Source organism: Gigantopelta aegis, chromosome 1 (assembly GCF_016097555.1).
Source record: "Gigantopelta aegis isolate Gae_Host chromosome 1, Gae_host_genome, whole genome shotgun sequence".
NCBI lineage: Eukaryota > Metazoa > Mollusca > Gastropoda > Neomphalida > Peltospiridae > Gigantopelta > Gigantopelta aegis.
Window position 1 is genome coordinate 3,521,858 of NC_054699.1, and position 10,076 is coordinate 3,531,933.

The following is a 10,076-nucleotide window of genomic DNA, read 5'->3' on the forward strand; positions in this document are numbered from 1 at the left end:
TGTTTGGCTATTTGTCCATAACTGGGACTGGATGAGTGAGTGTCAGAGCATGTCCATAGCCAATGGGGCATGCACACTGCACCTCTGGGGCTCCAGTTGCTCAGAGATCACCCTCAGTCTAGCCTGGGTCATTTGGCCTCAGATTACAGTTATCTTCCCATTTGGTTGTCCAAAATCCGGAAGTTTGACCGCGCAAGTAGTCTGCTGTTTGACTGTGATTATTTCATGGCAGACAGCTATGAAGTGGCAACTGTTTGACTGAAGTGACAGGGGATAGCATGTAGTTTGTAAACATGTGTAACTTGTTGACATTGAAGACTTGTTTGTGGTAATTCCGGCCCATGCAAAAGTAGTGCTTTTTGTGTAAAATGGGTGTACTCCGGCCTGGTTTAGAGGGTGTGTCTGTTTAAACCAATATGCTGGGAGAAAGAGCTGGACAACAGGGGTTGTCCTTTTCAGGGTACGTGTCCCCCATGCAGGCAAAGGTACATACAAAACTTCACGGGCCTGCTGATATTAATAAAAATGTTATAGCCACTAAGGCTATATAGAAACATATAGCGAAATTAATTGTGGTCCGAGGCCATTTAGGGCCCCTTTACCATGGTGTGCCAAGCTTTGAAAGCAGGGGGCACTGAGGGGGTGGTTTGTGGAGAGGTTATGTACTGGAGGGGTGGGACTTACATGCATCTGCCCCTTTTCACTTTGCCAGGATATCTCCCCTACACTACCGATGGCCTGCTCAAGGCGAAAAAAAAGTTCATATCAATGTGGTCAGAAAGCAGCTCGGCTAGCCAGCAGAAAACACCTCAGAATAGCCCTAGAAGGGGTCAATTTTTCTAATTTTTCGGGGTGGGGGGGCAGACCCACCGCCACGGGCTTCGCGCCTGCGGTGTCGGGCTTCGTGATGGTAGTTGTTCACAATTTGGTTCGGACAATAGGCCTATACATGATGTATGAATTTGGCGAAAATATGTCATTATCAAATCGCCAAAAAGCTCATTCGAAATTCATTATCTTACGCTATTTGTTTTTGAGGAGTATAATCAGTATTTGTTAATACATTAAAATGCATAGCAGCATACAGGTGGGAAATACGTTTACAAGTCGGAAATAACTTCAGAGTAAACGTGAACGCAGCATTAGTCTCGCTGTTTGTTATTTGTACATCTACTTTGCGCATGCTTGTTTTGAGCCACTTTCGTCGGATTCCGTAACCGACTTTATTTTTGTCAATTGCGCTCCTTTTCGCTTCCGCCATGTGGCCGATGTCACGTGATTTCTTGTTTGCGCACAAAGTAGGGCTATTTTGGTGAGATCTCGCAATTTGCCAATCTAATTAAAATTAGCTCCACTATTACATGTGGATCTAACACCAGCCAGTTGGAGCTCATGTCCACCAATCAAAACCTTACTTGCAGAATCCTGCCAGTGATTTAAAACTAACAACACTGCGTAGTCCCCAATGTCCAGGTAACATTTCGTCTGTAAATAATAATTTAAATATTGACCAATCACACTTCGCCTTTCATAACGTTATTTGGGAGCATACAAATTCTAAAAATATTGGGCGAGTCTATTTTAGTAGCCGCAGTACAGCGAACCATACCAATACGTACGGGGTGGGTTATCAGTCTTCAGTTTTACATTAAACATTATTTATTTATTTATAAAAAAAAAATAAAAAAAATAAACTCAACCAGTCTTCAGTTTTACATTACAAATTATTTATTTTATAAAATAAAAGATGTTTTAAGGCATTCGTAATTCACACGAAACATGTCGTATACCCTCAGGATAATTCGGAATGTTTTCAAATTATTTTTAAATCACTGGCAGGATTCTGCAAGTAAGGTTTTGATTGGTGGACATGAGCTCCAACTGGCTGGTGTTAGATCCACATGTAATAGTGGAGCTAATTTTAATTAGATTGGCAATTTGCGTGCAACGGTCACATGCGCAGTGGCATGGGAAAGAACCCGAATCACCCCTATGTAGTTCGCATTTACTTCAGAACAACCTGCTGTAGGGCACACTCTGGATATACACACACTCTGGATATACAAATAGTCTGTTCACGGCCGACTTGTAACAAACAGATGAAGGACTAGTAAGGAAGACTTTATTTACGTTTTCACTATTTTCTCAAATTTAACCTACAAAGATAGAGATAAATCAGTTATCATTCGACAGAACCCAGGAAATGCTTTAAAATGCAGTTTTAATTTTTGTTCAAGGTTCAATATTTAAAAAGTTATGACATTTTCAAGATGTGGCGCCACGCCCATTTTTTGGCTTTGTTTTACTACTAAAACAAAAGAAAAGTGACCTTTTCGATTAATTACCGGTAACTTTTAATACAGAAAGTATCATAACTTTTTTAATTTTAGATATATATTAATGAAACTTTCAGGGAAGGTAGTTTATTCAACATAGAGCCTTTTGGTGCAGTTTTCTGTTAGTTCATAGTTTAAGTTATTACCTAATTAATAATTTTAATTATTTTTTTACCAAAATAAAACAAACTTTATCACGGTTCACTTTGAACACAAACGGTCATAACTTTTTAAAAATTTGATAAATTCTAATGAAACTGAGGGAAGGTAGTTCATTCAACATAGAGCCTTTTGGTGCAGTTTTCTGTTAATTCATAGTTTAAGTTATTACCTAATTAATAATTTTAATTATTTTTTTACCAAAATAAAACAAACTTTATCACGGTTCACTTTGAACACAAACTCATAACTTTTAAAAAATTGGATAGATTCTAATAAAACCTTTGAATGGTCACAAATTGATCTGAACATTTATCTTTAAATCTTTTGTTCTTTCTTCTTAAATTTCTGACTTTGGCCGTATGTGCACATGTAGAACTTTGTAAACGTGTTGTTTTTAGTGTTTCAATCCTAATATCCTTTCTCCTAATTTTCTGATTTAAAACTCTAGCAGTTACACTTAGTTCTTTATGCAGTTTTGTTCGAAGAAGGTTGGTCACGATTAGATGTCGTTTCTGCATGTTTACTTTCTGTTGGATAGCTGATTTTAAAAGTGTTTTTAATTTGTCATATGAAGGGCAGTGTCACGGGGATCCTATAAATACCCATAACTGAATGAAACACGATTATCAAAATATCTCTCCTAACTGTATATCTATTAGATCTCTCTGTAACGGGCGGTTATACCCTAGTGTGGCTCGTCTAGGTATGATCAGAGATACGATCTTATATAAAGTATGTATTATTATAGCACGTTTAGTTCACTAGAAAACACAACAAAAACACAATACACTTTGGAATCTGTATTAACCTACGCTGACAAATGTACTGCCGCAGTAGTTAATTAACAACAACAAATAATAATAACAACCCAGAACTGATCACTTAATTAGTTGATCTCTAGGTGTCTAGTTTACACAATATTCTTATCACTTCACTGTGACACAACACCCACACGTGTGATAATTGAGAAACACTTCCAGGGGAACTTAATTAATAAAGGAATTACAACTCTATTCCTAACTGGTTAATTTTTAATTAACCCTTACTACTCATTCAGTAACGTGTGATAATTGAGAAACGCTTCCAGGGAACTTGATTAATAAAGGAATTACAACTCTATTCCTAACTGGTTAATTTTTAATTAACCCTTACTACCCATTCAGTAACGTGTGATAATTGAGAAACGCTGCCAGGGGAACTTAAGTAATAAAGGAATTACAACTCTATTCCTAACTGGTTAATTTTTAATTAACCCTTAACTACTCATTCAGTAACCTTGTAAGTTGTAACAGAATTAATACTGAAATGAATGAATGAATGAATGCGTAACGACACCCCAGCACGAAAAATACATCGGCTATTGGGTGTCAAACCATGGTAATGCAAATAAATAAAGTGATGATCAACATCAATATAAAAATTCAAAAACAGTGTAAAGAACTGTGCAAAAACACAAATATCACAGAATTTTATGGATACTGAATATTACTCAAAACTTTAATTTTGTGCTGTATTGGCCATTCTCAAAGAGAATGTTACACCCCTGCACCACGGTGAGGTTACAGCACACGCAGGGGAATTAATACTGGTACCAATCACAATAAAGACAATAACCTACAGTTTACCTAGGTCCTCTAGTATGACTGGTTAAGCTTTATATATATTGGACAGTGAGCCTACAGTTTACTGCGTCAGATTACCAGCACCGTCTAAATAATATTGGTATAATACAGTATTAAAATATTTAAAGTCACATCAATCACATCAAGGTTATACACAGAGCAGAAAAGTATATTTACCAGGCCCGGACTGAACTTATATATTTCGTTCAGTGGACGACGCCGTTTCCCCAGCAGCCTTCCTATGTTTCTCCGCAATATCACCAAAACCCTAGCTATTTATTATGAAAACCGAATATCGCCTGGGGGTACATTGCGGCACCGAATACCTACAAGTGATATTTCCACAGCGACCAAGACGACAATTTTCCTTAGATGGCCAGACTTGATGACCCCTCGTCGCCAAAAATATACGTAACTACTGGCCACATGGCCTCCGCATCTGGGATGGGTGTGTATTAGGCACAGCTCGACTACGGTCGCGCGGAGGTATTACGTAACAAGTGCCCACCTGGGCTTAAGTGCATATTGAGACTGCACACGGCCCTCTAAAACAATTAATATCGCCACAGGCGAAAAGAAATAAGAGCATGTTCCGTCACAGGCAGTGTAGCTTGAAATTTTAAATGTACTTGCTGGTGGAACATTCTCATCAAAACATGGTGACAGAACTTTTCTATCGTTGGTACTTGATGATGGATCCTTAACTTCATCTGAATGACTGCATAGTCCACTGGGCAAAGTGCAGGTCACTGAAAACGGCTCACTGCAAATGGCACTGAATCTGTCAAATTCATTTTTATTGCTTAATTTTCTAAACTTCTTTACTGTTCTGTTCACCAACCCTCTTATTTTGTTTTTTAACACGGGTATAAATTGAGCTTGTTCCTGTGAAAACTTGCATTTAATTGATTTGTCCGTTTCTGACAGTCTAGAATTGTTCAACAGGTATAAATAAAGCACATGTCCATTTAAAAGCTCATCTCCTGCAGGGACTGAATGAAAATGATTACTTAAATATTCCCAAAGAACTCCAGGTTTTGTATCGTCATTTAGTTTTATCCTTTTTCTTGGTGGTGGCATCATGGACTGGAGTCTAGACTTTCTGAAACAGAGGTAACTATTACTTTGTATAAAGGTATTTGTGTTGAGTGTGTGTGTGTGTGTTTTACAAAATCTAACCAAATATTTAAATACAATAGTAAGTTATTTATAGCAATTAATATACACATTTTTTTAAAACTTGTTTTAACATCACCTCTAGTGCACATTGACATATTAATCATCACCTATTGGATGTCAAACACTTGGTAATTTTTTAAACAAAATTTTATAGCAACTAGGCATGGTATCTTTTATAAGCACCTTCCCAGAGACAAGCAGTACATATACCACAACTTTTTATATACTAGTTATGGGTCACTGTTTGGGATATAAAATAACAAATTAAAAAGAAATATATATTAATAATTTTTATTACATTTTAATGTTCATTATTATCATTATTCTTATTAATCAATTTAATATATGGCAAAATTAGCTTAATTTAAAAAATAATAATAATAATTCAATATATAACAATAATTATTCTTATCAATAATACTTATTGTACCAATTTATTTTTCTTTAGCTAACAAAAATCTAAAGCATAACAATTTATTTTTTAATGCCACACATGGATTTGTTTTGTAAATATTACCAATGAGTATTGAGAAAATTGGTCACGTGACCTCAATCGACCTGAAATGGCTTCATTTCACATTTCTGGTGGTCATTTTATAATCTGTAAACATCCTTCAGATAACAACATTTTTTACAACTTTGTGGTACATATTCATTAATAATAAATGTTTGAGCAATATAAAAATATATTTTGGAAATAATTTCTATAATACAAGTGACGTTATTGCAACCTTGAACATCGGGCATTTTCGGAACTTTTGTGTTCTATTTCGGAAAATTACCTTTTGTCCGGGACTTCGTAGACTACTTTCGCCACGTGCAAAATTAATCAAACTTCACAAACATATGTATAAATATATAAACAAAATGATCATATAGTTTTTAAAAAGGACCAAACTTACCTTAGATGAGAACTTTGATGATTCCTATGATGTAGGATGTTCAAAACGTGAAATCTTCCGTAATTTTTCACCGACAAAATGTTATTTTTTCATACATGTATACGAAATTATTTGAAGACAAATATTAAGACGACCAGAAACACATTGAATATGCAGACACTAATATTCTAAACAAGAAAATATATCTAATATGTAAGTTTAATCGTAGAAATATTTTATTAGTCGAAAACATCTTACAATGCAGCAAACTCGGGAATGTCCCTTTAACCAAACAACGCTTTTATTTTGGGCGACTGTTTTGCAGAGCGGCGATCTTGCGTCACAGCTATTACTGCCCTCTGCGTTAATGACGCGGCGCTGGTTGATCACGTACCTAAATTATTGAATGTACTCGAGTATGCATTTTAATGTATTAACAAATACTCCTCAAAAACAAATAGCGTAAGATAATGAATTTCGAATGAGCTTTTTGGCGATTTGATAATGACATATTTTCGCCAAATTCATATAGGCCTACGTGTGTGTGTGTGTGTGTGTGTGTGTGTGTGTGAAGGAAACATTTATAAATGAAAAAAAAACGTTTTTATTTAGTTAATAATTAAATTTAATTAATTTATTATTATTATTAAATTAATTAATTTATGATTATTATTAAATCAATAATTTATTTATTATATTATTTATTATAATTACTAACATTATTTAGTAATTTATTATTAAATTATTATTTATTAGGCCTAAGTATTAATTAATTAATTTTTTTATTATATTATTTAGTTGTTATTATTTATTAATTGATTTTAAAAAATTTTTATTCATTTATTATTATTATTATTATTATTATTATTAAACGTGATATTCCATTAAATATCGTGGAAGAAACTCGTGAACCCGAGACGAATAATAATAAAAATAATCCGATTCCGCCAACAGTTTTCAATCACATTTTAAATATACTCATAATGGCCGGCGGGAATATTCAAGATTTCACTGTAGGGGAACGGATGTGTATATCCTCCGTATGACGAGTTAACCACGCCCCCCCCCCCCCCCCCCCCCCCGTCACACGTGATGCAAGGTTAGACAAACTTTCAATAATGGCTGCCGATTTGCATAGGTCTCACTACACAGATCACTTCCGGGTGAGAGTTCATTGATCAATGTCCACTATAGTTCCTAATTGTGACACATGTTATGGTTCACATATTCACTTCTAGGAAATGGTGAAGAATTAAAACAATATGTATGTTTAATGGTAAGCCTTCTGCCTGTATTTTGCCCATGTTATTTTGTAATATTGTGCATCGACCTTTTGGGACATGGGTATATAGCGCAAGTGACAGCCGGAGTGAATCGGTTAATGAACCACCTGTTCGGACCGGTACTACAGCCAGATGCGGTTATATAGCAAAAAACTGAGACGGAAATGTTCTCAATTTTGGAGTGAAAATAAATGCTTATATAATGTATGTTCGCAATGGTGTATGTTGTTGGTGCCAACGAGAACCCGTTCTATGGGCAATCTTCGCTTGAAGTTGGGCAGTTTAACATGGGTTTCAATGGCAGATGGCATCTGTGTAGTGAGACCATAATGTAAAACATGAAATTACTGTTTATCCCAAAATATATAAGTTTAGCAAGCCAAAATGAAAATGTACTAGTGTAGCATTCTTATAAAAGGTAATTACATCCATGTTGATTTCAGCCAAGTGTATGGGGGCCCTATTTGGGTAAATATTGCAAACATGTCAATTTTATTTATTTTTATTATTTTTATTTTTATTTTATTTTTATTTTTTAGGGGTGTGTTTGTCAAAATGTATATTCTAGTGTTCTTACATGTAATAAATAAATTAATCTGAGTGTCTAATACTGAGTTTCTCATTGTAAAAGGTCAAAATTCAAGGTCACAAGGTCAATATCCAAATTCACCCTAATTTCTGTGATTTTGTGCATAATGATTTTTTTCAAATGTACAGTCATAATGACAAACAGTTTTGATGGTATTGTGAATATATAACATAGTATTCTACTATGAAAGTAGAATTTGTGTCTGCCATTAACAATATGTGGATCTTCATGCTGAAATATACAGAAACAAACAGGATTTCAACACTTCATTATGAAACAATTGTTGCCCATAGCAACAATTGATGGAAACTAATATTTTTAATGAACTAACTAGATAATTATCTTCTTTGTATGTTCCCCATATCAGAACTACCAACAAGGTCATACATTACCATATAGTGGCTGCTTGTTTGATGGCCATCTATTGTGTGGATGACCAAGGAGTAACAATGTGATATGAAGTTTTATTGGATGGTATGGTACATCTATCTTTTGGTGTATTGGTTAGAGTTCATAATTTACACGGCTCTAGTATAGCTTTTCATGGTGTAAATGAACCAAATTATCAAACTGACTTCAAACCAAGTTTGACAAAATCGGTCACTAGACTTTAAGGTCTCACTACACAGATCACTTCCGGGTGAGAGTTCATTCATCACGGTCCACTATAGTTCCTAATTGTGACACATGTTATGGTTCACATATTCACTTCTAGGAAATGGTGAAGAATTAAAACAATATGTATGTTTAATGGTAAGCCTTCTGGCTGTATTTTGCCCATGTTATTTTGTAATATTGTGCATCAACCTTTTGGGACATGGGTATATAGCGCAAGTGACAGCCGGAGTGAATCGGTTAATGAACCACCTGTTCGGACCGGTACTACAGCCAGATGCTGTCATATAGCAAAAAACAGAGACGGAAATGTTCTCAATTTTGGAGTGAAAATAAATGCTTATATAATGTATGTTCGCAATGGTGTATGTTGTTTGTGCCAACGTGAACCCGTTCTGTGGGCAATCTTCACTTGAAGTTGGGCAGTTTAACATGGGTTTCAATGGCAGATGACATCTGTGTAGTGAGACCTAACGTATCAACACAAGTATGTCGGCCATTGTTGTCAAACCGAAAATACTGTATTCTACAAGTATACTTACGATTAAAAGGTGTATTCTTTGGCGATTGCTTTCAGAAGCTCCGCAAATATTTCTTTCTTTGAAAACTGTGCTCTCCACATATATTCACACAAATGAAGAGCAAAATTACCACGAGTGCTGTGCGTACTTGGGAGCTGGCGTTTTACACACCACCATCTGTTCTCAATCAGATTTGTACACGCGTTAGACGTTGGATCCACAAAATTCTCAGAATGGTTTACCGTCTCGTGTGTATACCCAAGTCCTAACTCAGTGATTCTGTTGTAGGCAGCCCATAAATCAGAAATTATTCTAGTATTTGGCCTGATATGCTTTTGTATCAGTGCCAATAACGTATTAGCATCCCGTTTGGCAACAGGTACTAAAAAAAAAATTCTAGTCTCGCGACAAATGCCGCCAAATACCCATTGCCCATCAACACATCTCCCACGGTGGTATTTACGTTTTCCGAATTTGCACTCGTCTATTTCGACGGTGCACCCGTCTCCTCCAATTATATTGTCGGCATTAGCTTCTAACTGTTTAGCAATCAGTTCGCGACAATAGTTGAAATAGTCCACTACAGTTTCACATGAAGTGCTTTTGTTTTTGCCTTTCAACTCTTCCTCAGGTATACTTGATTCTGTTTGAGTGTCCTCGATGGATTCTTTCTTGGCGAAACAATAAAGAATTAATAAAGTTCGTCTAATTGAGATATTAGACGCCTGAAACCAAGAGCCTTTTCTCAGTTGCACTTGATTTTTACTCTTGTTTTTGCAAATTTTGCGATTACATTGGAATCGGTATACAGGGTAATTATGATTTTTCTGATTGATACTCAATAATTTTGTTAACTCATTTTTACAGTTCGGACATTTAGCTTTAGTT